At 52.5% G+C, this 26,047-nt stretch overlaps 14 non-coding genes across 14 annotated transcripts; all 14 read left to right on the top strand.

Moving 5' to 3' along the window:
* Positions 1 to 11,248: 11,248 nt before the first annotated feature.
* On the top strand, positions 11,249 to 11,321 carry TRNAA-AGC (transfer RNA alanine (anticodon AGC)). The gene has a single exon. It is a non-coding gene; the product is annotated as a tRNA-Ala (tRNA).
* A 680-nt stretch (positions 11,322 to 12,001) lies between these two features.
* TRNAY-GUA (transfer RNA tyrosine (anticodon GUA)) lies at positions 12,002 to 12,091 on the top strand. Its single transcript is given in 2 exon segments — positions 12,002 to 12,038; positions 12,056 to 12,091. It is a non-coding gene; the product is annotated as a tRNA-Tyr (tRNA).
* A 1,143-nt stretch (positions 12,092 to 13,234) lies between these two features.
* TRNAA-AGC (transfer RNA alanine (anticodon AGC)) lies at positions 13,235 to 13,307 on the top strand. Its single transcript has one exon. It is a non-coding gene; the product is annotated as a tRNA-Ala (tRNA).
* Positions 13,308 to 13,987: 680 nt separating this feature from the next.
* On the top strand, positions 13,988 to 14,077 carry TRNAY-GUA (transfer RNA tyrosine (anticodon GUA)). Its single transcript is given in 2 exon segments — positions 13,988 to 14,024; positions 14,042 to 14,077. It is a non-coding gene; the product is annotated as a tRNA-Tyr (tRNA).
* A 1,143-nt stretch (positions 14,078 to 15,220) lies between these two features.
* TRNAA-AGC (transfer RNA alanine (anticodon AGC)) lies at positions 15,221 to 15,293 on the top strand. The gene has a single exon. It is a non-coding gene; the product is annotated as a tRNA-Ala (tRNA).
* A 680-nt stretch (positions 15,294 to 15,973) lies between these two features.
* On the top strand, positions 15,974 to 16,063 carry TRNAY-GUA (transfer RNA tyrosine (anticodon GUA)). The gene is given in 2 exon segments: positions 15,974 to 16,010; positions 16,028 to 16,063. It is a non-coding gene; the product is annotated as a tRNA-Tyr (tRNA).
* Positions 16,064 to 17,959: 1,896 nt separating this feature from the next.
* TRNAY-GUA (transfer RNA tyrosine (anticodon GUA)) lies at positions 17,960 to 18,049 on the top strand. Its single transcript is given in 2 exon segments — positions 17,960 to 17,996; positions 18,014 to 18,049. It is a non-coding gene; the product is annotated as a tRNA-Tyr (tRNA).
* Positions 18,050 to 19,945: 1,896 nt separating this feature from the next.
* TRNAY-GUA (transfer RNA tyrosine (anticodon GUA)) lies at positions 19,946 to 20,035 on the top strand. The gene is given in 2 exon segments: positions 19,946 to 19,982; positions 20,000 to 20,035. It is a non-coding gene; the product is annotated as a tRNA-Tyr (tRNA).
* A 1,143-nt stretch (positions 20,036 to 21,178) lies between these two features.
* On the top strand, positions 21,179 to 21,251 carry TRNAA-AGC (transfer RNA alanine (anticodon AGC)). Its single transcript has one exon. It is a non-coding gene; the product is annotated as a tRNA-Ala (tRNA).
* Positions 21,252 to 21,931: 680 nt separating this feature from the next.
* TRNAY-GUA (transfer RNA tyrosine (anticodon GUA)) lies at positions 21,932 to 22,021 on the top strand. Its single transcript is given in 2 exon segments — positions 21,932 to 21,968; positions 21,986 to 22,021. It is a non-coding gene; the product is annotated as a tRNA-Tyr (tRNA).
* A 1,143-nt stretch (positions 22,022 to 23,164) lies between these two features.
* TRNAA-AGC (transfer RNA alanine (anticodon AGC)) lies at positions 23,165 to 23,237 on the top strand. Its single transcript has one exon. It is a non-coding gene; the product is annotated as a tRNA-Ala (tRNA).
* Positions 23,238 to 23,917: 680 nt separating this feature from the next.
* TRNAY-GUA (transfer RNA tyrosine (anticodon GUA)) lies at positions 23,918 to 24,007 on the top strand. The gene is given in 2 exon segments: positions 23,918 to 23,954; positions 23,972 to 24,007. It is a non-coding gene; the product is annotated as a tRNA-Tyr (tRNA).
* A 1,143-nt stretch (positions 24,008 to 25,150) lies between these two features.
* TRNAA-AGC (transfer RNA alanine (anticodon AGC)) lies at positions 25,151 to 25,223 on the top strand. Its single transcript has one exon. It is a non-coding gene; the product is annotated as a tRNA-Ala (tRNA).
* A 680-nt stretch (positions 25,224 to 25,903) lies between these two features.
* TRNAY-GUA (transfer RNA tyrosine (anticodon GUA)) lies at positions 25,904 to 25,993 on the top strand. The gene is given in 2 exon segments: positions 25,904 to 25,940; positions 25,958 to 25,993. It is a non-coding gene; the product is annotated as a tRNA-Tyr (tRNA).
* The last annotated feature ends 54 nt before the right edge of the window (positions 25,994 to 26,047 follow it).

Below are 26,047 nucleotides of genomic sequence, written 5' to 3'. Positions count from 1 at the left end.
TTCCCCCTCCCCCCTTTTACTCTGGGGCTGCACTGACCAGGACAGAGTCTTTGGGGTCTGTTGGACTTTTGGGACTTTGGGTGGTTGCTGGACCCAAGAGATTTTGGGGGTGTAGGACTTTGGGGACTCTGGGTGATTTTTGGGTTGCTGGATTCAAGAACCAAAGGGAAAGGACACAGTCCAATTTGCTGGGGTGGGTTTTTTGTTCATGATTTGTGTTATGAATCCTGTTTGTGGTGTTTTTCCAATTTAATGCTGATGTCGTTTACCTCATGTTATTAAACATTTTCTGTTACACTCAGACTCCGTGCTTGCGAGAGGGGAAGTATTGCCTCTTAGAGGCACCCAGGGGGTGGTATGTAATTGTCCCAGGTCACTGGATGGGGGCTCGAGCTGCTTTTGCATTGCGTTATTGAAACGGAACCCCTAGATACAGAACCTGGCCCTTGTTGCTGCCAATTTAGATGGGCAGAAGGGTTACAAATAAATTGGGCCAAACTCAGGTTTGTTGACAGCAGGTGCCACTCCAACACTGGGTCTGCACTGGGCCCTGTGTGTTTTCCTTTAGAAACAGAAAGGTTCCAATTTCTGAGGCAACTGAAAAGCTAGGAAGTAACCATACCCAAAGCCCTTTGGTGCTGTTGTGTAGCATTATCTTTCATTTCTTCTGTCCACACCTTCACAATCACCAATAATTGGCAGCCCTGTCAGAAAGATCAAGAAGTGAATGGGCATGAAGACTGAATTGCCGTCTCATCCACAGATGTGGCTAGTCCTTTCAAATCAGAATTTAGGTATATTGACAGGGCAGAGGTGAACATGTTACCTCTGCATGTTCTGTAGCTAAACAGAGGACTTCATTTTCTGGGGCTGTCAACCAGCTGCTTGTATCAACATTACATTTATTTCTTATGGCTGGGATTTCCAAAGAAGCCTAAGGGAGCTAAGTGCCTGACTCCTATTGACTTTTAATGAGGGAGGGGTGCCTAAGACCCAGAGATCCCTTCTTGAATCCCAGTGAAAAGCATTTGTGATTCTTTTTTATATCAAGCCTTTAACATTTAAGAGGTGGCAGGGGAGTCTCACTCCGTGGCATGTGAGGATGAGCATTTTCAGAGCAGTGCATGGAATTTTAGTTCCATGACTCCCAGTGACTTCTTTTAATAGGGAGTCATGTGGCTCAAATTCTGTGCACAGCTTTGGAAATTCAGGGGGGGCGGGAGTTGTTACAGATTGCAGAGTCACATGTCAATGTACAGAAATGGAAATACTAATAGTTTAGCATCAGTAGGTGGCAAACCTGAATCACAGTATTAGATTCCTTGCCAACTGCAATAATGTAGCAGTGATTTCTGAGCAAGAAATAACAAAAAGTACTTGCAAAACTGAAAAGCTTTTGTGGCGAATGAAAATGTTTATTATAATTTAGAAGGATTGTTATATAGATTAGGCTTAGAAAACTCTTAGTGTCAAAATTACATGCAGCAAGCTGTAATAGGCATAAAGATTGCAGAATAAAAGAAACAGAAGCAGTTCACTTGACAAATGTGAAAGCTTTCTTGGTATTATAGAAAGGCTAAATGATCTTAATCATATCAACTACTGGCTTGCAGCCAGAATCTTTGTGAAAGGTATGAACAATGTACTAAATTATCCACAACTTTAAAAACCTCCATAAGACTAAATAGGGTTCAGATAGTCTTTTTATTTTTTTAAGAGATGAAAGTTATCACCAGCATATTGTTGCCACGTTCGATTTAGTTTCAAATATGAAACACTCGTTAGGTTGAAAATGTATCCAGGTTGTAAAAATTACTAGTAGGTAATTCGTTTATGGTTAATAATGATTTCAAATACATGCCATACTTCTTTTGCCTAGTCTTATCCATCCTAAGAAACGTATTTCAATTCTTCATATATAATTAGTTTATGGGATCTATGACAAATCATGCCTACGAGGGAAAAAATGGTTTAGTGGGAGAAGGATACACAGTGGTATGGTGTATAGTGTGGGCGGGGCCAAGGTTTTCAGAAGTGGCTACTGGTTGGGTGTGTGGCCTGAGACGTATTGGGCTTGCATGTCTGAATTGCTGAGCACCTACCACTCCAGTTTAGGTCAATAGAAGCTGTGAGTGCTCAGCACTTCTGAAAATCTGGCCCATGCTATTACCAACTGAGCTCTCAGAATTACAATCTGCTTTTGAAAATGTTACCCTAGGGTAGTAGGCAGTTCATACCAATATACAGCAAGACTTATTTGCGCATGTTAATGTTGGTTGGAGATGAAAGTAGTGATCTTATGTTGCTAGAGGGTGGGGCTGTTGTTGTTTTTTTCTTTCCACAAGCCAAAACCCAAAGTATTTTATCCAAATAAAGGTACTAGGCCAGAAACTGATTTTTAAAACCAGATAAGTGTCAGATTACATTAGTGGGTTTGTATATATGAAAAACAAACACCCAACCGTATAATGGATCAAATAAACTTAACTAAAAATGTCAGGCAGGAGTTTCCAGTTCTAAGCAGTAACAGGAATCACAAGCATATGTCACTTAATGTCTTCTTCTGAGTCCCTTGTTGTAGCTCTGCAGACTGGTGAGAGTCTGTAAGTCTGCGTTGGCCGCTATAATGGCCAACACTAGAAACTGGACCAGGACCTTCTGAACTAAAAGCGTGAATTGCTACAGCTTGAGCTAAAGAGGTAGGCAGTCAAGCCGAGAGCTGTACCAGCCCCATATCCTGTGGGGATCAGGCACAGAGCTGGGGGGCAGAGGAGCTGGGAGCATAGGGAAGGGTCCTCCAGAAGCTGGGGCATGGGGTCAGGACCCTGTAAGACAGTAGTTCTCAAATTTTTGTACTGGTGACCCCTTTCACATAGCAAGCCTCTGAGTGCAACCCCCCTTATAAATTAAAGACACTTTTTATATTTTGTGGCAGAGCTCCGACCTCGTCCCCATGGGTCCCGCGCTTCTAGGTGGTTTATGCTAGCCTTGGAGGCTCACTGCAACCCTTCACATAGACCTTCTGTCTCTAGGGCCAGGGTACAGTCTACTGAGCCCTTTTCATCATAAGCCAGCAAGGAGGTTGGTGAGAGAACTCCCAGTCTCTGTTGTCCCTACACGCTTATTCAAGAACAGTTGAGTCCCGTCCTGACAGGGGCCTGTCTTCCCTTCCCAGGGCACGTTTCTGTAGTGGCAGGTTGGGGGGACGACGCAGGCCTGCCCTGTACTCCGGGTTCCAGCCCAGGAACCTTAATGGCAGCAGCTATTGGCAGCTGACCTTTCACTGCCAGAGTTGCTACATTTCCCTGGGACACTTCCCCACAGCTCCCCGACTTCTCTCTATCAACACCTTCTTCACCCTTATTTTAGGGCTCCCTTTCCAGTGGTTTCAAGGTGTCTTCATTGCCCAGCCCTTCAGTCACACTTCCTCTCCCCTGGCTCTCTTTGGCCTGACTGGAGTGAGCCCTTTTATAGCATCAAAGGGGCCTTAATTAGAGTCAGGTGCTTAACAGCCTCACCTGACTCTTTGCAGGTTAATTGGAGTCAGGTGTTCTCATTAGCCTGGAGCAGCCCCTGCTCTGGTCAGTCAGGGAACAGAAAACTGCTTATCCAGTGGCCAGTATATCTGCCTTCGATTACTCTGCTGTTTTTTTTTTTTTTTAAATTACTCTGCTGTTCCCAACTGGCGTGGGTCTATCACATAATTTAACACCGCTATAAATTGTAGAGATGCATAGCTCCCGAATCGCCAGTCCACAGGCGCGGCAAACTGCTCCCATGGCTACGAGGCAGGAGTGACCTTCAATCCAGCGTTTGTGTTTGGGAAACTTATTTGGCTGATTTGATTGTACCCTCGCAGCTGGTGTTCACGCGCTCAAGAGATGGGTTCGTTATCTTATGTGCATGTATACTGCCTGGCTCTTCTATGCGCAAGAATGTAACCACTAAGAAGAGTTGTAAACAAAGTAAGGAGAGAAATAAAAACCCCAGGAAAAGTTTTCCTGGGAGGCTTTTTGCAAGAGGCTTGTAAAGCTCTCTAGCTACCACAGACCTGGCGTTCTGTTTCCTTTCCTGCGTCGTCACCACAGCTGGTGACCCCGACGTGATACCCCTCTACTCACCGGCTGGATACGCCGAGCGCGCCCGCGGCTGTTTGCCGCCCCTTATTCGTGAGTATGGGGGGGAAACTTTCCAGTGCCCAGAAGGAGCACGCAAGAGAGTTACAAGAGATTATACGACAGCGATCATGTGTCGCTGTCCCGGTCGCTCATATTGAGGACCTCCTAAGGGAAATAGATCGCCAGTGCCCCTGGTATCCAGACTGCGGGTCATTGCAGCTTTTTGATTGGATACAGATTGGGATCACCTTGTATAGTAAACCCCGTGCCCCAGTTCAGTGCCTGCTGCTCTGGCAGCGTTGTAAGGAGGCACTGGAGGGGATCGGCCCCAACAGCCCCAAGCCGGTCCCCCTTTTGCCCCCAGGTGATGGGCCACCCCCCTCCTGCCCACAGCTGACCCTCCCTGCGCCGCCGCCCGTGGCGGCGCCCCCCTGCCTACCGGTCGGGCAGGGGGGCGCTGTCGCCGCGGCGGTGCGGCAAGCGCGTGAGGCCGGTCTCTTGACCGATGAGGAATCCAAGTGTGGGTTCGAGGCGTTTCCCGTCTCTTGGCGGGATAATGGAAATGGGGGGCAGATAGTGGACTGGGAGGCTCTCCCCTACTCAGTTCTGCGCGAGCTCCGCAAGGCAGTTCGTGAGACCGGGGTGCGGTCCACTTTCACCCTGGGGATCTTGGAAGGTGTGTCAAACGGTTACTTCTTGCTCCCCCAAGATTGGAAAGACATGTGTCGCATGGTGCTGTCTCCCGCGCAATACGTTGTGTGGGATAGCGAGTACCAGCGAGAGGCGCTTGCAGCAGCAGCGCAAGGTGGGGGGGCTTATCTTGCTGAGCAGTTATATGGCACAGGGCAGTTTTCGAGCATCCCCGAGCAGGCGGCGGGCACGCCCCGGGTAGCTTTTCCCATCATTGGCCAGTGTGTCCGTCGCGCGTTCCGCAGGGTCCCCGCTGCAGGCGAGTCCTCTAAGTCCTTTGCGGTTACTCGGCAGGGTGCCACCGAACCATTCCACCAGTTTATTGACCGCCTCCAAGAGGCAGTCCAGAGGCAGATTGATAACCCGCAAGCCCAGACTGAACTAATGATAAAATTGGCTTACGAAAATGCCAATGCAGACTGCCGCCGTGCCATGCAGGCAGTGGTCGGGCGCCCCGGGTATACCCTGGCAGAATTGCTGCAGGCGTGTGCTGACGTAGGCACTCAGACCCATCAGATGGCCCTGCTGGCAGCTGCCCTGCACAAGGGGCAGAAGCCTCAGGGGAACTGCTTTAACTGCCAGAAGCCCGGACATTTTTGGCGGGAGTGTCGGGCCCCTGCGGGGGGCATGTGTAAAAACAAACCCAAGCCCCGGACAGACCAGAGGCCCCGCACGCTGTGTCCGAAATGCAAAAAGGGCTACCATTGGGCTGCGCAGTGTCGCTTGGCCGGGGGTGACAGCCGGGTCTTGGCTGCTAACCGAGACAACCCCCCGGGAAACTAGTAGGCGGGCCTGCGACCAGCCCGAGACCCAAGGCCGCGCCCCTCTCCGTGCACGCCGCCCCCGCCGCCACAAGGGGCAGTGCGGGGATTGACCTTGTTAATCAGGAAAATATGGATATCACTCTCCCCGGGGAGGTCCTCCTCATGCCGTCCCAGATTCAGGGCCCGCTGCCGGAGGGCATGGTGGGCCTTGTCCTACCCCGCTCGTCCGCCAGCAAGCAGGGCCTGTTTGTGGTGCCTGGGGTGGTGGATTCGGACTATGGTGGAATTATCCATGTTCAACTGTGGAGTCATCTCCCGAAACGGCTGTTTCAGGGAGATGCCTGGGCGCAACTCATACTTGTGCCCTACTCCCTTCCGGCAGGGGGAAGAAACGTTCCCCGAACCGGAGGCTTCGGGTCCACCGACCAGCGCACTATTCACCCACAAGTGGCAGCAGTTGTTAAAGACATTGGAGCACCCCAACCCAAACGCATTTACTGCCTCAACGATCAGCCGTTCGAGGGTGTTATCGACTCTGGGGCAGACATTACCGTCATTGCCGCTGCGCAGTGGCCCGCCCATTGGCCCACAGAGCAGGCTCCGGCAGTTTGGGGTGTGGGCGGGGCACAGGACTCACAACGAAGTGCCCGATGGTTGGAGGTTAGGGCGCCCCAAGGCATCCGCCGCGCCCGTATCCGGCCTATCATTCTCCCCATCCACCTCAACCTGTGGGGCCGTGATTTATTGACACAGTTCACTGCCACCATCCATATCAATGATTAGGCATACGGCCCTCCCCCTCCGTTGGCTCACTGACGAACCCGTATGGGTTGCGCAGTGGCCGCTTCCTTTAGAAAAGCTGGAGGCCCTCCAGCACTTGGTTAATGACCAGCTGAAGGCAGGACGTTTGGAGGAGTCCACTAGCCCCTTTAATACCCCCGTGTTTGTGATTAAAAAGAAATCTGGCAAGTGGCGCCTCCTGCAGGACCTTCGCGCCATTAACAAAATTATACAGCCTATGGGTCCCCTGCAGTGTGGTACCCCTAATCCCAACCTTATTCCCTGTGATTACCGGTTATTTGTAATAGATTTAAAGGATTGTTTTTTTACCATCCCCTTGCACCCTGAGGACCGGGTGCACTTTGCCTTCACTGTTCCGGTTTTGAATCACTCCCAGCCCACTCCACGCTATCAGTGGAATGTGCTCCCTCAAGGCATGTTGAATAGCCCCACCTTGTGTCAGCATTTTGTTGCGCAGGCCCTACGGCCCTTCCGCGCAGCACACCCAGATGCCTTAATTTACCACTACATGGATGACATCCTGGTGGCTCACCTCCCTGATGACTGGCTGGACGAACTGCGCCACCAGCTTGCGGCGTGTGGCCTGGTTGTGGCACCGGACAAGATCCAGCGTCAGCCACCCTTTTTGTATCTTGGTCACCGCATGCTCCAGTCATATGCCCGTCCAGTTTGTCCCGAGTTGGTATTGCCCAACCCTCTTACGTTTGTACAGCTTCAACAGTTATTGGGGTCCCTTAATTGGATTCGTCCTTTTTGCCCTCTGACTACCTCCATGCTGTCCCCTCTTTTTTCTGGCCTTCGGCAGGGCCGTCTCCCCGGAGATATCATTCCCGTTTCCCAGGAACAGCGCCAAGCGGTCACCCTCATTAACCAGACCCTGGCCCAGGTGTGGGTCGACCGCCGAGAAAGGGAACAGCCCCTTTTTGCCATTTTGCTTCCCACACTCTCACAACCGACAGCTGTCCTCGCCCAGGAGGGGGCGGCAGCGCGTCTTCGTTTAATTGAATGGATTTATTTGACCCACTCCCCTCCGCATACTATTTAGACACTCCCTCAACAGGCCGCAGAGCTGATTTTTAAAGTGCGAGAACGGTCCCGTACCCTCTTGGGTTGGGACCCCGTTGCCATTATTGTCCCCATCCCGGCTAAAGACTGGGAACGCACTGTCTCTTGCAGTGCCACCCTCCAATTGTCTCTTGCTGACTATGTTGGGGAAGTTAAATATCACATTCCCCCTGACCCCCGTCTTTCATTCCTACAACAACGTTGCCTTCACCTCCGGCCGTCCTTGTCAACCGTCCCCATTAAGGATGCACTTACCCTTTTTACGGACGGCGGCCCAACACGAGGTGCGGTCAGCTGGCAGGTGCAAGGCACTTGGCAAGTCCGCTTTACCCTGCCTCAGCGCTCCCCACAGCGCGCAGAGTTGGCTGCTGTCATCCTGGCCTGCTGATGCTTCCAGGATGACCCTTTTAATTTGATTACTGACAGTCTTTATGTTACTAATGTTCTTAAGTCTCTTCCAGGTTCCTATGTGTCGCCCTCCTGTGATGACAATTTGTTGGCCCTTTTTCTTACCCTGCAACAGCTCCTTTCCTCCCGCTCTAGCCCACTGTTTGTGGCACACATTCGCAGTCACACCACACTACCGGGCCTATTAACAGAAGGCAACACGGTGGCCGACCAGGCGGTCAAATCGGTGGCCTCAATTTTTTCCTCCCCAATCGAAAGCCACGCCTTTTTTCATCAATCCGCCAAGGCCCTTGCCAAGCAGTTCACTCTCCCATTGTATCAGGCGCAGGCCATTGTTCGCCAGTGTGACCTTTGCGCTTCTCTCTCCAATAGCCCGGAGGTAGGGGTTAACCCTCGTGGAACCTCGGCCAACCAGCTCTGGCAAATGGATGTTACACATTTCCCTCCCTTTGCCCCCTGGCAGTATCTTCACGTGTGTGTAGATACCTTTTCCCATTATGTGTGGGTCACCCCCCAGAAGGGTGAGGCCTCTCGTCATGTTATTAATCACATGATTCGCGCTATGGCAATCATGGGTCACCCATCCCATCTTAAGACCGACAACGGCCCCGCCTACTGTAGCTCGGCCTTTGCCTCCTTCTGTACCACGTGGGACATTGTCCACACGTTTGGTATCCCGTATAACCCCACAGGCCAGGCCATTGTGGAACGAGCCAATCGTGCGCTCAAACAAGCCCTGGTCCGCCAAAAACAGAAAGGGGGGATTCCCGTAGGCCTTCCTCCCTGCCAGGAATGGCTGGCTGCAGTGCTTTTTACCCTGAATCATTTGAATTTGACTGACAACTACTCTGCAGCAGAATGTCATTTTCGCAGCTACCAGGCCTTGCCCCGCCCCTTTGTTAAATATCGCAAGGCCCCAGACCCTCAGTGGCATGGCCCAGTGCCCCTTATAACGTGGGGACGAGGGCATGCTGCCGTTTCTCTTCCTACAGGTCCGTTGTGGGTCCCGGCGCGTAACGTCCGCCCGTGGCACGGCGATGGCCTGGCACCAGGGACTATCGAACCCCATTCCACAGTTCAACCTACATCTGCAGGATCCCGAGCGTCCTCGCCAGCGCCCCCCGCGGGGGCCCCCGCAGCGCATAACCTGGGGACAGGTTAAAGCCCTTTCATTGCAGGCCGAGCAGCTGCGAGTGCAGCAGCAGCTAGAACCTACCGCAGAAAATTACCTTGTGACATTGTTAGCTTGCCTTAATGCTAATTCACTCCTTATTTTGTGTGTATTGGGGAGTTTCCTGTTGGCCCCTAGCTGCCAAGGCGAACCCCAGATGGAGCAGCGGCTGCAGTTTAACACCTGGGTCCACCTGGCAGAAGTATTAAATCAATTTGATTTCTGCCTGGCCGTTGCCCCGGAAATGCAAGGTCTGTTAAGTACCTGCCTTGTTCCTGTCTGTAAACCACCCAGCAACATCTGGGGTGTGAGACAGTGAAAGAAATGTGCTGTTTTAAGCTTGCTGATAATAGTTTTGTATGCAATAGCAAATTGATATGCTGAAATGCTATGCTTAAGTCATCCGCCAAGACGTTTTTCTTTCTTGGTAGGATTATATTTAGTTATAGCCACCCTTAGAGTGGATGAAGACCCTTTTATAGTATGGGGTCCTAGTTTTGATGTTTGACGTTTTACTTTGCTGCTTTGTTTAATGTATACCCAATCTAGTGGCATTGTGTATGCTACCCTGCGAGAGTGTTTTGTTTAAACACCGCATTTATAAAATAAAACAGGGGGAGATGTAGAGATGCATAGCTCCCGAATCGCCAGTCCACAGGCGCGGCAAACTGCTCCCATGGCTACGAGGCAGGAGTGACCTTCAATCCAGCGTTTGTGTTTGGGAAACTTATTTGGCTGATTTGATTGTACCCTCGCAGCTGGTGTTCACGCGCTCAAGAGATGGGTTCGTTATCTTATGTGCATGTATACTGCCTGGCTCTTCTATGCGCAAGAATGTAACCACTAAGAAGAGTTGTAAACAAAGTAAGGAGAGAAATAAAAACCCCAGGAAAAGTTTTCCTGGGAGGCTTTTTGCAAGAGGCTTGTAAAGCTCTCTAGCTACCACAGACCTGGCGTTCTGTTTCCTTTCCTGCGTCGTCACCACAATAAATGTTAGAGGCAAAGCGGAGTTTGGGGTGGAGGCTGACAGCTCATGACCTCCCCTGTAATAACCTCATGAGCACCTGAGGGGTCCCAACCCCCAGTTTGACAACTCCTGCTCAATTATTGGTCTCTCTACCCAGCAGTTTTAGTTCCCAGTACTTTCCCTTTCCGACCTGGAAGAGGCCAGCAACTTCCAGTTCCCATTGGCTGTCTAAGACACAACACACACCTTCCATTGGGAGGAATGGCTTTCATTCAGCCACCCATTAAAAGAGGAATGGGAGGGCTGGGCCAGTCTGGGGGGAAAAGGAGAGGAAGAGCCCACTGACTCACAGTCACAGAGTGCAGAGGCAGGACTTGGAGCCGGGCTGGGACACAAGGTGAGGGGGCGAGAAGGTGGCTTCTGTGAAGGAGCAGAGAAGCGAATGCTCCTGCCATGACAGGTTACACCCTGCAGGCAGAGAGGGGAAGCCAGAGACTCTGGCCTCTGCATGACATTGCCCACTGGAAACAGCATCTTGGATGGGTGCCCTGATTGCCCTCTCCGAAGACCAGATCTGGGCTTAACCGACTGCGTGCGCTGCTGACTATGGGCTATTATGCTCATCGTTGTAGCAACGGGTGCGTTTCAATGGTTTGCTCTCTCTTTGTCCATCTTTCCTCCGCGTCATAGAGCTCAGTTTATGGAGTAGGGTGAGGGTGCGGCTCCATTTCTTTCCTTTTTAGGCTTTTGTCCATCACATTTGTAGAGCTGGGATTTCTTCTTGGGCAACCGTGATTGCACAGAGTGTGTAAAAGGCTTCTGGCGGAGAATGGCTACAAACCCGATCGCGCGGAATTTCTGTCAAGGAGCTGCCGGGCTATCCGTAGATAATCTGAAGCTTTGCTGTCCTTGGCCTGTGCACCGAATAGGCGCCGTGAGGCAAGGAGGCAACTCGACCCCTTTCTTTTTCTGTTTTTGCTCTTCTTGTTGTCATGAACGGAGGCGTTAGATACGTGTGGGTGTGCAAGGCATGGGCGTGTGTGAGTTTCTCTGATGGTCTCTGGAAAGGTGTATTTTGTTGAAAGGCAAGAAAGGGGAGCAGCGTTTTTTGCTCTGTCCCGTGTCCTTGTTGAGTGGAGGTCCTTTCCCAGGTGCTGGTCAAGCGTAAAGGTAATTTGCTTTGCGGTGTGAAGAGATCTCTGGATGGAGTTTGCGCTGAGTTGACAGTGGGTGGTGGAGGGGGTGGGGCACCTTGTGGTTGCAGGGGGAATTAGCTCAAGTGGTAGAGTGCTCGCTTAGCATGTGAGAGGTAGCGGGATCGATACCCGCATTCTCCAAGCTGCTGCTCTTTCCTGCCTCTCTATTTCTCTCTCTGGCTTTTTTTACCACTCATCCCCACCCGCTTGCATCCACATACAGCCTTGAAGTCTGCGCAGAAAGGAGCGTTCCGGTCCACTCTTAGCTTTGGGGCAAGCCTTTTGTCCTCAGGCAGCCAAAGGGGCAGCTTCTTTTTAAGAAACCTGCGTGTCTGAGTTCTTTTCTTTTGCGAGTCTCTTTGTGTTTGTTTTTCCTGAGGTAGGCGTGGGAGGCCGCGTCGGGTGTGAAAGGGTGGGAGTGGGAATGTGTCAATTATTGACGAAGGGGAAGGGAAACGGGCTGAGAACATGTAGTGTTTGCAAAGGCCCCTTTCGAGCCAGGCAGGAGGCTCCGGCGTCGGACCGGTTTCCCGTTGCACCACCGTCCCTATTCTGGGTGCGTTCCGTTCTTCCCTTGCGGCGTTGTCTTCGTGCCATGCCTGTTAGGGAGCCTTTGAGCGGTATATGTGTGCGGGCTTCCCGTTGGGTGAATTGAGAGTAGACTAGGCGGCCACCCGGGGCAGCCCTGAGGATGAAGGGATAGGTGTGTGTGGCTTAATCCTTTGAAGGGCTGGGCACGGGCAAGCCTATAATTAGCAGTTAGTGCCAGTGGCGCTTCTGCCTGACTCCTTGAGTCACTCTGGGCCCTTTGTTCCTGTCTTCCTTCGATAGCTCAGTTGGTAGAGCGGAGGACTGTAGGCTTAATTCTCGGGGGAATCCTTAGGTCGCTGGTTCAACTCCGGCTCGAAGGAAGTGGCTTTTGTTTCCTTCGTTACACGCTCTTCTTTTGAGCTCCCACTCTGGCCATTGCCGTGTTTTACTCCATTCGTGCGAGACCGGCCGTTGTAAATCTGCGCGCTGCATTTAAAGCACCGCTTGCCGCTACTTTCATCTACCACACCTGCTTCCAAGGACCTAGGCCACAGTTTACGCCTTTATAGGCCGAGTTCCTTTTTCTTCGCCCTCCCGCACTCACAGCGTAGACATCTAGCTATCGATGTCAGGCTTCAGAAGAGCCATTCATCACCCTGGTAGCGGGGCGCCTTTGTCATAAAATAGCCTGGCCGTAGCTATGACCCCAAGCTGTCTTCGGTGTTTTTCGCATGGGGCAGAGGTGCCGGGGGGACTGAGTTTCTGGTGGCAGAGAGGAGGGGAACGTAAGGGGAAAAGAAAAGGCCCTTTAGTCGCTGAGAGTTCCTTGTCCTTCAGGCTCAACCGATTGCGTGAGCTGCTGAGGGCGGGCTATTATGCTCATCGTTGTAGCAACGGGTGCGTTTCAATGGTTTGCTCTCTCTTTGTCCATCTTTCCTCCGCGTCATAGAGCTCAGTTTATGGAGTAGGGTGAGGACGCGGCTCCATTTCTTTCCTTTTTAGGCTTTTGTCCATCACATTTGTAGAGCTGGGATTTCTTCTTGGGCAACCGTGATTGCACAGAGTGTGTAAAAGGCTTCTGGCGGAGAATGGCTACAAACCCGATCGCGCGGAATTTCTGTCAAGGAGCTGCCGGGCTATCCGTAGATAATCTGAAGCTTTGCTGTCCTTGGCCTGTGCACCGAATAGGCGCCGTGAGGCAAGGAGGCAACTCGACCCCTTTCTTTTTCTGTTTTTGCTCTTCTTGTTGTCATGAACGGAGGCGTTAGATACGTGTGGGTGTGCAAGGCATGGGCGTGTGTGAGTTTCTCTGATGGTCTCTGGAAAGGTGTATTTTGTTGAAAGGCAAGAAAGGGGAGCAGCGTTGTTTGCTCTGTCCCGTGTCCTTGTTGAGTGGAGGTCCTTTCCCAGGTGCTGGGCAAGCGTAAAGGTAATTTGCTTTGCGGTGTGAAGAGATCTCTGGATGGAGTTTGCGCTGAGTTGACAGTGGGTGGCGGAGGGGGTGGGGCACCTTGTGGTTGCAGGGGGAATTAGCTCAAGTGGTAGAGCGCTCGCTTAGCATGTGAGAGGTAGCGGGATCGATACCCGCATTCTCCAAGCTGCTGCTCTTTCCTGCCTCTCTATTTCTCTCTCTGGCTTTTTTTACCACTCATCCCCACCCGCTTGCATCCACATACAGCCTTGAAGTCTGCGCAGAAAGGAGCGTTCCGGTCCACTCTTAGCTTTGGGGCAAGCCTTTTGTCCTCAGGCAGCCAAAGGGGCAGCTTCTTTTTCAGAAGCCTGCGTGTCTGAGTTCTTTTCTTTTGCGAGTCTCTTTGTGTTTGTTTTTCCTGAGGTAGGCGTGGGAGGCCGAGTCGGGTGTGAAAGGGTGGGAGTGGAAATGTGTCAATTATTGACGAAGGGGAAGGGAAACGGGCTGAGAACATGTACTGTTTGCAAAGGCCCCTTTCGAGCCAGGCAGGAGGCTCCGGCGTCGGACCGGTTTCCCGTTGCACCACCGTCCCTATTCTGGGTGCGTTCCGTTCTTCCCTTGCGGCGTTGTCTTCGTGCCATGCCTGTTAGGGAGCCTTTGAGCGGTATATGTGTGCGGGCTTCCCGTTGGGTGAATTGAGAGTAGACTAGGCGGCCACCCGGGGCAGCCCTGAGGATGAAGGGATAGGTGTGTGTGGCTTAATCCTTTGAAGGGCTGGGCACGGGCAAGCCTATAATTAGCAGTTAGTGCCAGTGGCGCTTCTGCCTGACTCCTTGAGTCACTCTGGGCCCTTTGTTCCTGTCTTCCTTCGATAGCTCAGTTGGTAGAGCGGAGGACTGTAGGCTTAATTCTCGGGGGAATCCTTAGGTCGCTGGTTCAACTCCGGCTCGAAGGAAGTGGCTTTTGTTTCCTTCGTTACACGCTCTTCTTTTGAGCTCCCACTCTGGCCATTGCCGTGTTTTACTCCATTCGTGCGAGACCGGCCGTTGTAAATCTGCGCGCTGCATTTAAAGCACCGCTTGCCGCTACTTTCATCTACCACACCTGCTTCCAAGGACCTAGGCCACAGTTTACGCCTTTATAGGCCGAGTTCCTTTTTCTTCGCCCTCCCGCACTCACAGCGTAGACATCTAGCTATCGATGTCAGGCTTCAGAAGAGCCATTCATCACCCTGGTAGCGGGGCGCCTTTGTCATAAAATAGCCTGGCCGTAGCTATGACCCCAAGCTGTCTTCGGTGTTTTTCGCATGGGGCAGAGGTGCCGGGGGGACTGAGTTTCTGGTGGCAGAGAGGAGGGGAACGTAAGGGGAAAAGAAAAGGCCCTTTAGTCGCTGAGAGTTCCTTGTCCTTCAGGCTCAACCGATTGCGTGAGCTGCTGAGGGCGGGCTATTATGCTCATCGTTGTAGCAACGGGTGCGTTTCAATGGTTTGCTCTCTCTTTGTCCATCTTTCCTCCGCGTCATAGAGCTCAGTTTATGGAGTAGGGTGAGGACGCGGCTCCATTTCTTTCCTTTTTAGGCTTTTGTCCATCACATTTGTAGAGCTGGGATTTCTTCTTGGGCAACCGTGATTGCACAGAGTGTGTAAAAGGCTTCTGGCGGAGAATGGCTACAAACCCGATCGCGCGGAATTTCTGTCAAGGAGCTGCCGGGCTATCCGTAGATAATCTGAAGCTTTGCTGTCCTTGGCCTGTGCACCGAATAGGCGCCGTGAGGCAAGGAGGCAACTCGACCCCTTTCTTTTTCTGTTTTTGCTCTTCTTGTTGTCATGAACGGAGGCGTTAGATACGTGTGGGTGTGCAAGGCATGGGCGTGTGTGAGTTTCTCTGATGGTCTCTGGAAAGGTGTATTTTGTTGAAAGGCAAGAAAGGGGAGCAGCGTTGTTTGCTCTGTCCCGTGTCCTTGTTGAGTGGAGGTCCTTTCCCAGGTGCTGGGCAAGCGTAAAGGTAATTTGCTTTGCGGTGTGAAGAGATCTCTGGATGGAGTTTGCGCTGAGTTGACAGTGGGTGGCGGAGGGGGTGGGGCACCTTGTGGTTGCAGGGGGAATTAGCTCAAGTGGTAGAGCGCTCGCTTAGCATGTGAGAGGTAGCGGGATCGATACCCGCATTCTCCAAGCTGCTGCTCTTTCCTGCCTCTCTATTTCTCTCTCTGGCTTTTTTTACCACTCATCCCCACCCGCTTGCATCCACATACAGCCTTGAAGTCTGCGCAGAAAGGAGCGTTCCGGTCCACTCTTAGCTTTGGGGCAAGCCTTTTGTCCTCAGGCAGCCAAAGGGGCAGCTTCTTTTTCAGAAGCCTGCGTGTCTGAGTTCTTTTCTTTTGCGAGTCTCTTTGTGTTTGTTTTTCCTGAGGTAGGCGTGGGAGGCCGCGTCGGGTGTGAAAGGGTGGGAGTGGGAATGTGTCAATTATTGACGAAGGGGAAGGGAAACGGGCTGAGAACATGTAGTGTTTGCAAAGGCCCCTTTCGAGCCAGGCAGGAGGCTCCGGCGTCGGACCGGTTTCCCGTTGCACCACCGTCCCTATTCTGGGTGCGTTCCGTTCTTCCCTTGCGGCGTTGTCTTCGTGCCATGCCTGTTAGGGAGCCTTTGAGCGGTATATGTGTGCGGGCTTCCCGTTGGGTGAATTGAGAGTAGACTAGGCAGCCACCCGGGGCAGCCCTGAGGATGAAGGGATAGGTGTGTGTGGCTTAATCCTTTGAAGGGCTGGGCACGGGCAAGCCTATAATTAGCAGTTAGTGCCAGTGGCGCTTCTGCCTGACTCCTTGAGTCACTCTGGGCCCTTTGTTCCTGTCTTCCTTCGATAGCTCAGTTGGTAGAGCGGAGGACTGTAGGCTTAATTCTCGGGGGAATCCTTAGGTCGCTGGTTCAACTCCGGCTCGAAGGAAGTGGCTTTTGTTTCCTTCGTTACACGCTCTTCTTTTGAGCTCCCACTCTGGCCATTGCCGTGTTTTACTCCATTCGTGCGAGACCGGCCGTTGTAAATCTGCGCGCTGCATTTAAAGCACCGCTTGCCGCTACTTTCATCTACCACACCTGCTTCCAAGGACCTAGGCCACAGTTTACGCCTTTATAGGCCGAGTTCCTTTTTCTTCGCCCTCCCGCACTCACAGCGTAGACATCTAGCTATCGATGTCAGGCTTCAGAAGAGCCATTCATCACCCTGGTAGCGGGGCGCCTTTGTCATAAAATAGCCTGGCCGTAGCTATGACCCCAAGCTGTCTTCGGTGTTTTTCGCATGGGGCAGAGGTGCCGGGGGGACTGAGTTTCTGGTGGCAGAGAGGAGGGGAACGTAAGGGGAAAAGAAAAGGCCCTTTAGTCGCTGAGAGTTCCTTGTCCTTCAGGCTCAACCGATTGCGTGAGCTGCTGAGGGCGGGCTATTATGCTCATCGTTGTAGCAACGGGTGCGTTTCAATGGTTTGCTCTCTCTTTGTCCATCTTTCCTCCGCGTCATAGAGCTCAGTTTATGGAGTAGGGTGAGGACGCGGCTCCATTTCTTCCCTTTTTAGGCTTTTGTCCATCACATTTGTAGAGCTGGGATTTCTTCTTGGGCAACCGTGATTGCACAGAGTGTGTAAAAGGCTTCTGGCGGAGAATGGCTACAAACCCGATCGCGCGGAATTTCTGTCAAGGAGCTGCCGGGCTATCCGTAGATAATCTGAAGCTTTGCTGTCCTTGGCCTGTGCACCGAATAGGCGCCGTGAGGCAAGGAGGCAACTCGACCCCTTTCTTTTTCTGTTTTTGCTCTTCTTGTTGTCATGAACGGAGGCGTTAGATACGTGTGGGTGTGCAAGGCATGGGCGTGTGTGAGTTTCTCTGATGGTCTCTGGAAAGGTGTATTTTGTTGAAAGGCAAGAAAGGGGAGCAGCGTTGTTTGCTCTGTCCCGTGTCCTTGTTGAGTGGAGGTCCTTTCCCAGGTGCTGGTCAAGCGTAAAGGTAATTTGCTTTGCGGTGTGAAGAGATCTCTGGATGGAGTTTGCGCTGAGTTGACAGTGGGTGGCGGAGGGGGTGGGGCACCTTGTGGTTGCAGGGGGAATTAGCTCAAGTGGTAGAGCGCTCGCTTAGCATGTGAGAGGTAGCGGGATTGATACCCGCATTCTCCAAGCTGCTGCTCTTTCCTGCCTCTCTATTTCTCTCTCTGGCTTTTTTTACCACTCATCCCCACCCGCTTGCATCCACATACAGCCTTGAAGTCTGCGCAGAAAGGAGCGTTCCGGTCCACTCTTAGCTTTGGGGCAAGCCTTTTGTCCTCAGGCAGCCAAAGGGGCAGCTTCTTTTTCAGAAGCCTGCGTGTCTGAGTTCTTTTCTTTTGCGAGTCTCTTTGTGTTTGTTTTTCCTGAGGTAGGCGTGGGAGGCCGAGTCGGGTGTGAAAGGGTGGGAGTGGGAATGTGTCAATTATTGACGAAGGGGAAGGGAAACGGGCTGAGAACATGTAGTGTTTGCAAAGGCCCCTTTCGAGCCAGGCAGGAGGCTCCGGCGTCGGACCGGTTTCCCGTTGCACCACCGTCCCTATTCTGGGTGCGTTCCGTTCTTCCCTTGCGGCGTTGTCTTCGTGCCATGCCTGTTAGGGAGCCTTTGAGCGGTATATGTGTGCGGGCTTCCCGTTGGGTGAATTGAGAGTAGACTAGGCGGCCACCCGGGGCAGCCCTGAGGATGAAGGGATAGGTGTGTGTGGCTTAATCCTTTGAAGGGCTGGGCACGGGCAAGCCTATAATTAGCAGTTAGTGCCAGTGGCGCTTCTGCCTGACTCCTTGAGTCACTCTGGGCCCTTTGTTCCTGTCTTCCTTCGATAGCTCAGTTGGTAGAGCGGAGGACTGTAGGCTTAATTCTCGGGGGAATCCTTAGGTCGCTGGTTCAACTCCGGCTCGAAGGAAGTGGCTTTTGTTTCCTTCGTTACACGCTCTTCTTTTGAGCTCCCACTCTGGCCATTGCCGTGTTTTACTCCATTCGTGCGAGACCGGCCGTTGTAAATCTGCGCGCTGCATTTAAAGCACCGCTTGCCGCTACTTTCATCTACCACACCTGCTTCCAAGGACCTAGGCCACAGTTTACGCCTTTATAGGCCGAGTTCCTTTTTCTTCGCCCTCCCGCACTCACAGCGTAGACATCTAGCTATCGATGTCAGGCTTCAGAAGAGCCATTCATCACCCTGGTAGCGGGGCGCCTTTGTCATAAAATAGCCTGGCCGTAGCTATGACCCCAAGCTGTCTTCGGTGTTTTTCGCATGGGGCAGAGGTGCCGGGGGGACTGAGTTTCTGGTGGCAGAGAGGAGGGGAACGTAAGGGGAAAAGAAAAGGCCCTTTAGTCGCTGAGAGTTCCTTGTCCTTCAGGCTCAACCGATTGCGTGAGCTGCTGAGGGCGGGCTATTATGCTCATCGTTGTAGCAACGGGTGCGTTTCAATGGTTTGCTCTCTCTTTGTCCATCTTTCCTCCGCGTCATAGAGCTCAGTTTATGGAGTAGGGTGAGGACGCGGCTCCATTTCTTTCCTTTTTAGGCTTTTGTCCATCACATTTGTAGAGCTGGGATTTCTTCTTGGGCAACCGTGATTGCACAGAGTGTGTAAAAGGCTTCTGGCGGAGAATGGCTACAAACCCGATCGCGCGGAATTTCTGTCAAGGAGCTGCCGGGCTATCCGTAGATAATCTGAAGCTTTGCTGTCCTTGGCCTGTGCACCGAATAGGCGCCGTGAGGCAAGGAGGCAACTCGACCCCTTTCTTTTTCTGTTTTTGCTCTTCTTGTTGTCATGAACGGAGGCGTTAGATACGTGTGGGTGTGCAAGGCATGGGCGTGTGTGAGTTTCTCTGATGGTCTCTGGAAAGGTGTATTTTGTTGAAAGGCAAGAAAGGGGAGCAGCGTTGTTTGCTCTGTCCCGTGTCCTTGTTGAGTGGAGGTCCTTTCCCAGGTGCTGGGCAAGCGTAAAGGTAATTTGCTTTGCGGTGTGAAGAGATCTCTGGATGGAGTTTGCGCTGAGTTGACAGTGGGTGGTGGAGGGGGTGGGGCACCTTGTGGTTGCAGAGGGAATTAGCTCAAGTGGTAGAGCGCTCGCTTAGCATGTGAGAGGTAGCGGGATCGATACCCGCATTCTCCAAGCTGCTGCTCTTTCCTGCCTCTCTATTTCTCTCTCTGGCTTTTTTTACCACTCATCCCCACCCGCTTGCATCCACATACAGCCTTGAAGTCTGCGCAGAAAGGAGCGTTCCGGTCCACTCTTAGCTTTGGGGCAAGCCTTTTGTCCTCAGGCAGCCAAAGGGGCAGCTTCTTTTTCAGAAACCTGCGTGTCTGAGTTCTTTTCTTTTGCGAGTCTCTTTGTGTTTGTTTTTCCTGAGGTAGGCGTGGGAGGCCGCGTCGGGTGTGAAAGGGTGGGAGTGGGAATGTGTCAATTATTGACGAAGGGGAAGGGAAACGGGCTGAGAACATGTAGTGTTTGCAAAGGCCCCTTTCGAGCCAGGCAGGAGGCTCCGGCGTCGGACCGGTTTCCCGTTGAACCACCGTCCCTATTCTGGGTGCGTTCCGTTCTTCCCTTGCGGCGTTGTCTTCGTGCCATGCCTGTTAGGGAGCCTTTGAGTGGTATATGTGTGCGGGCTTCCCGTTGGGTGAATTGAGAGTAGACTAGGCGGCCACCCGGGGCAGCCCTGAGGATGAAGGGATAGGTGTGTGTGGCTTAATCCTTTGAAGGGCTGGGCACGGGCAAGCCTATAATTAGCAGTTAGTGCCAGTGGCGCTTCTGCCTGACTCCTTGAGTCACTCTGGGCCCTTTGTTCCTGTCTTCCTTCGATAGCTCAGTTGGTAGAGCGGAGGACTGTAGGCTTAATTCTCGGGGGAATCCTTAGGTCGCTGGTTCAACTCCGGCTCGAAGGAAGTGGCTTTTGTTTCCTTCGTTACACGCTCTTCTTTTGAGCTCCCACTCTGGCCATTGCCGTGTTTTACTCCATTCGTGCGAGACCGGCCGTTGTAAATCTGCGCACTGCATTTAAAGCACCGCTTGCCGCTACTTTCATCTACCACACCTGCTTCCAAGGACCTAGGCCACAGTTTACGCCTTTATAGGCCGAGTTCCTTTTTCTTCGCCCTCCCGCACTCACAGCGTAGACATCTAGCTATCGATGTCAGGCTTCAGAAGAGCCATTCATCACCCTGGTAGCGGGGCGCCTTTGTCATAAAATAGCCTGGCCGTAGCTATGACCCCAAGCTGTCTTCGGTGTTTTTCGCATGGGGCAGAGGTGCCGGGGGGACTGAGTTTCTGGTGGCAGAGAGGAGGGGAACGTAAGGGGAAAAGAAAAGGCCCTTTAGTCGCTGAGAGTTCCTTGTCCTTCAGGCTCAACCGATTGCGTGAGCTGCTGAGGGCGGGCTATTATGCTCATCGTTGTAGCAACGGGTGCGTTTCAATGGTTTGCTCTCTCTTTGTCCATCTTTCCTCCGCGTCATAGAGCTCAGTTTATGGAGTAGGGTGAGGACGCGGCTCCATTTCTTTCCTTTTTAGGCTTTTGTCCATCACATTTGTAGAGCTGGGATTTCTTCTTGGGCAACCGTGATTGCACAGAGTGTGTAAAAGGCTTCTGGCGGAGAATGGCTACAAACCCGATCGCGCGGAATTTCTGTCAAGGAGCTGCCGGGCTATCCGTAGATAATCTGAAGCTTTGCTGTCCTTGGCCTGTGCACCGAATAGGCGCCGTGAGGCAAGGAGGCAACTCGACCCCTTTCTTTTTCTGTTTTTGCTCTTCTTGTTGTCATGAACGGAGGCGTTAGATACGTGTGGGTGTGCAAGGCATGGGCGTGTGTGAGTTTCTCTGATGGTCTCTGGAAAGGTGTATTTTGTTGAAAGGCAAGAAAGGGGAGCAGCGTTGTTTGCTCTGTCCCGTGTCCTTGTTGAGTGGAGGTCCTTTCCCAGGTGCTGGGCAAGCGTAAAGGTAATTTGCTTTGCGGTGTGAAGAGATCTCTGGATGGAGTTTGCGCTGAGTTGACAGTGGGTGGCGGAGGGGGTGGGGTACCTTGTGGTTGCAGGGGGAATTAGCTCAAGTGGTAGAGCGCTCGCTTAGCATGTGAGAGGTAGCGGGATCGATACCCGCATTCTCCAAGCTGCTGCTCTTTCCTGCCTCTCTATTTCTCTCTCTGGCTTTTTTTACCACTCATCCCCACCCGCTTGCATCCACATACAGCCTTGAAGTCTGCGCAGAAAGGAGCGTTCCGGTCCACTCTTAGCTTTGGGGCAAGCCTTTTGTCCTCAGGCAGCCAAAGGGGCAGCTTCTTTTTCAGAAGCCTGCGTGTCTGAGTTCTTTTCTTTTGCGAGTCTCTTTGTGTTTGTTTTTCCTGAGGTAGGCGTGGGAGGCCGAGTCGGGTGTGAAAGGGTGGGAGTGGAAATGTGTCAATTATTGACGAAGGGGAAGGGAAACGGGCTGAGAACATGTACTGTTTGCAAAGGCCCCTTTCGAGCCAGGCAGGAGGCTCCGGCGTCGGACCGGTTTCCCGTTGCACCACCGTCCCTATTCTGGGTGCGTTCCGTTCTTCCCTTGCGGCGTTGTCTTCGTGCCATGCCTGTTAGGGAGCCTTTGAGCGGTATATGTGTGCGGGCTTCCCGTTGGGTGAATTGAGAGTAGACTAGGCGGCCACCCGGGGCAGCCCTGAGGATGAAGGGATAGGTGTGTGTGGCTTAATCCTTTGAAGGGCTGGGCACGGGCAAGCCTATAATTAGCAGTTAGTGCCAGTGGCGCTTCTGCCTGACTCCTTGAGTCACTCTGGGCCCTTTGTTCCTGTCTTCCTTCGATAGCTCAGTTGGTAGAGCGGAGGACTGTAGGCTTAATTCTCGGGGGAATCCTTAGGTCGCTGGTTCAACTCCGGCTCGAAGGAAGTGGCTTTTGTTTCCTTCGTTACACGCTCTTCTTTTGAGCTCCCACTCTGGCCATTGCCGTGTTTTACTCCATTCGTGCGAGACCGGCCGTTGTAAATCTGCGCGCTGCATTTAAAGCACCGCTTGCCGCTACTTTCATCTACCACACCTGCTTCCAAGGACCTAGGCCACAGTTTACGCCTTTATAGGCCGAGTTCCTTTTTCTTCGCCCTCCCGCACTCACAGCGTAGACATCTAGCTATCGATGTCAGGCTTCAGAAGAGCCATTCATCACCCTGGTAGCGGGGCGCCTTTGTCATAAAATAGCCTGGCCGTAGCTATGACCCCAAGCTGTCTTCGGTGTTTTTCGCATGGGGCAGAGGTGCCGGGGGGACTGAGTTTCTGGTGGCAGAGAGGAGGGGAACGTAAGGGGAAAAGAAAAGGCCCTTTAGTCGCTGAGAGTTCCTTGTCCTTCAGGCTCAACCGATTGCGTGAGCTGCTGAGGGCGGGCTATTATGCTCATCGTTGTAGCAACGGGTGCGTTTCAATGGTTTGCTCTCTCTTTGTCCATCTTTCCTCCGCGTCATAGAGCTCAGTTTATGGAGTAGGGTGAGGACGCGGCTCCATTTCTTTCCTTTTTAGGCTTTTGTCCATCACATTTGTAGAGCTGGGATTTCTTCTTGGGCAACCGTGATTGCACAGAGTGTGTAAAAGGCTTCTGGCGGAGAATGGCTACAAACCCGATCGCGCGGAATTTCTGTCAAGGAGCTGCCGGGCTATCCGTAGATAATCTGAAGCTTTGCTGTCCTTGGCCTGTGCACCGAATAGGCGCCGTGAGGCAAGGAGGCAACTCGACCCCTTTCTTTTTCTGTTTTTGCTCTTCTTGTTGTCATGAACGGAGGCGTTAGATACGTGTGGGTGTGCAAGGCATGGGCGTGTGTGAGTTTCTCTGATGGTCTCTGGAAAGGTGTATTTTGTTGAAAGGCAAGAAAGGGGAGCAGCGTTGTTTGCTCTGTCCCGTGTCCTTGTTGAGTGGAGGTCCTTTCCCAGGTGCTGGGCAAGCGTAAAGGTAATTTGCTTTGCGGTGTGAAGAGATCTCTGGATGGAGTTTGCGCTGAGTTGACAGTGGGTGGCGGAGGGGGTGGGGCACCTTGTGGTTGCAGGGGGAATTAGCTCAAGTGGTAGAGCGCTCGCTTAGCATGTGAGAGGTAGCGGGATCGATACCCGCATTCTCCAAGCTGCTGCTCTTTCCTGCCTCTCTATTTCTCTCTCTGGCTTTTTTTACCACTCATCCCCACCCGCTTGCATCCACATACAGCCTTGAAGTCTGCGCAGAAAGGAGCGTTCCGGTCCACTCTTAGCTTTGGGGCAAGCCTTTTGTCCTCAGGCAGCCAAAGGGGCAGCTTCTTTTTCAGAAGCCTGCGTGTCTGAGTTCTTTTCTTTTGCGAGTCTCTTTGTGTTTGTTTTTCCTGAGGTAGGCGTGGGAGGCCGAGTCGGGTGTGAAAGGGTGGGAGTGGGAATGTGTCAATTATTGACGAAGGGGAAGGGAAACGGGCTGAGAACATGTAGTGTTTGCAAAGGCCCCTTTCGAGCCAGGCAGGAGGCTCCGGCGTCGGACCGGTTTCCCGTTGCACCACCGTCCCTATTCTGGGTGCGTTCCGTTCTTCCCTTGCGGCGTTGTCTTCGTGCCATGCCTGTTAGGGAGCCTTTGAGCGGTATATGTGTGCGGGCTTCCCGTTGGGTGAATTGAGAGTAGACTAGGCGGCCACCCGGGGCAGCCCTGAGGATGAAGGGATAGGTGTGTGTGGCTTAATCCTTTGAAGGGCTGGGCACGGGCAAGCCTATAATTAGCAGTTAGTGCCAGTGGCGCTTCTGCCTGACTCCTTGAGTCACTCTGGGCCCTTTGTTCCTGTCTTCCTTCGATAGCTCAGTTGGTAGAGCGGAGGACTGTAGGCTTAATTCTCGGGGGAATCCTTAGGTCGCTGGTTCAACTCCGGCTCGAAGGAAGTGGCTTTTGTTTCCTTCGTTACACGCTCTTCTTTTGAGCTCCCACTCTGGCCATTGCCGTGTTTTACTCCATTCGTGCGAGACCGGCCGTTGTAAATCTGCGCGCTGCATTTAAAGCACCGCTTGCCGCTACTTTCATCTACCACACCTGCTTCCAAGGACCTAGGCCACAGTTTACGCCTTTATAGGCCGAGTTCCTTTTTCTTCGCCCTCCCGCACTCACAGCGTAGACATCTAGCTATCGATGTCAGGCTTCAGAAGAGCCATTCATCACCCTGGTAGCGGGGCGCCTTTGTCATAAAATAGCCTGGCCGTAGCTATGACCCCAAGCTGTCTTCGGTGTTTTTCGCATGGGGCAGAGGTGCCGGGGGGACTGAGTTTCTGGTGGCAGAGAGGAGGGGAACGTAAGGGGAAAAGAAAAGGCCCTTTAGTCGCTGAGAGTTCCTTGTCCTTCAGGCTCAACCGATTGCGTGAGCTGCTGAGGGCGGGCTATTATGCTCATCGTTGTAGCAACGGGTGCGTTTCAATGGTTTGCTCTCTCTTTGTCCATCTTTCCTCCGCGTCATAGAGCTCAGTTTATGGAGTAGGGTGAGGACGCGGCTCCATTTCTTCCCTTTTTAGGCTTTTGTCCATCACATTTGTAGAGCTGGGATTTCTTCTTGGGCAACCGTGATTGCACAGAGTGTGTAAAAGGCTTCTGGCGGAGAATGGCTACAAACCCGATCGCGCGGAATTTCTGTCAAGGAGCTGCCGGGCTATCCGTAGATAATCTGAAGCTTTGCTGTCCTTGGCCTGTGCACCGAATAGGCGCCGTGAGGCAAGGAGGCAACTCGACCCCTTTCTTTTTCTGTTTTTGCTCTTCTTGTTGTCATGAACGGAGGCGTTAGATACGTGTGGGTGTGCAAGGCATGGGCGTGTGTGAGTTTCTCTGATGGTCTCTGGAAAGGTGTATTTTGTTGAAAGGCAAGAAAGGGGAGCAGCGTTGTTTGCTCTGTCCCGTGTCCTTGTTGAGTGGAGGTCCTTTCCCAGGTGCTGGGCAAGCGTAAAGGTAATTTGCTTTGCGGTGTGAAGAGATCTCTGGATGGAGTTTGCGCTGAGTTGACAGTGGGTGGCGGAGGGGGTGGGGCACCTTGTGGTTGCAGGGGGAATTAGCTCAAGTGGTAGAGCGCTCGCTTAGCATGTGAGAGGTAGCGGGATCGATACCCGCATTCTCCAAGCTGCTGCTCTTTCCTGCCTCTCTATTTCTCTCTCTGGCTTTTTTTACCACTCATCCCCACCCGCTTGCATCCACATACAGCCTTGAAGTCTGCGCAGAAAGGAGCGTTCCGGTCCACTCTTAGCTTTGGGGCAAGCCTTTTGTCCTCAGGCAGCCAAAGGGGCAGCTTCTTTTTCAGAAGCCTGCGTGTCTGAGTTCTTTTCTTTTGCGAGTCTCTTTGTGTTTGTTTTTCCTGAGGTAGGCGTGGGAGGCCGAGTCGGGTGTGAAAGGGTGGGAGTGGGAATGTGTCAATTATTGACGAAGGGGAAGGGAAACGGGCTGAGAACATGTAGTGTTTGCAAAGGCCCCTTTCGAGCCAGGCAGGAGGCTCCGGCGTCGGACCGGTTTCCCGTTGCACCACCGTCCCTATTCTGGGTGCGTTCCGTTCTTCCCTTGCGGCGTTGTCTTCGTGCCATGCCTGTTAGGGAGCCTTTGAGCGGTATATGTGTGCGGGCTTCCCGTTGGGTGAATTGAGAGTAGACTAGGCGGCCACCCGGGGCAGCCCTGAGGATGAAGGGATAGGTGTGTGTGGCTTAATCCTTTGAAGGGCTGGGCACGGGCAAGCCTATAATTAGCAGTTAGTGCCAGTGGCGCTTCTGCCTGACTCCTTGAGTCACTCTGGGCCCTTTGTTCCTGTCTTCCTTCGATAGCTCAGTTGGTAGAGCGGAGGACTGTAGGCTTAATTCTCGGGGGAATCCTTAGGTCGCTGGTTCAACTCCGGCTCGAAGGAAGTGGCTTTTGTTTCCTTCGTTACACGCTCTTCTTTTGAGCTCCCACTCTGGCC

This window comes from Malaclemys terrapin, chromosome 2, assembly GCF_027887155.1.
Source record: "Malaclemys terrapin pileata isolate rMalTer1 chromosome 2, rMalTer1.hap1, whole genome shotgun sequence".
NCBI classification, from domain to species: domain Eukaryota; kingdom Metazoa; phylum Chordata; order Testudines; family Emydidae; genus Malaclemys; species Malaclemys terrapin.
The sequence above is the reverse complement of the archived record's forward strand: the minus strand, read 5'-3'. Positions and strand labels throughout refer to the sequence as shown.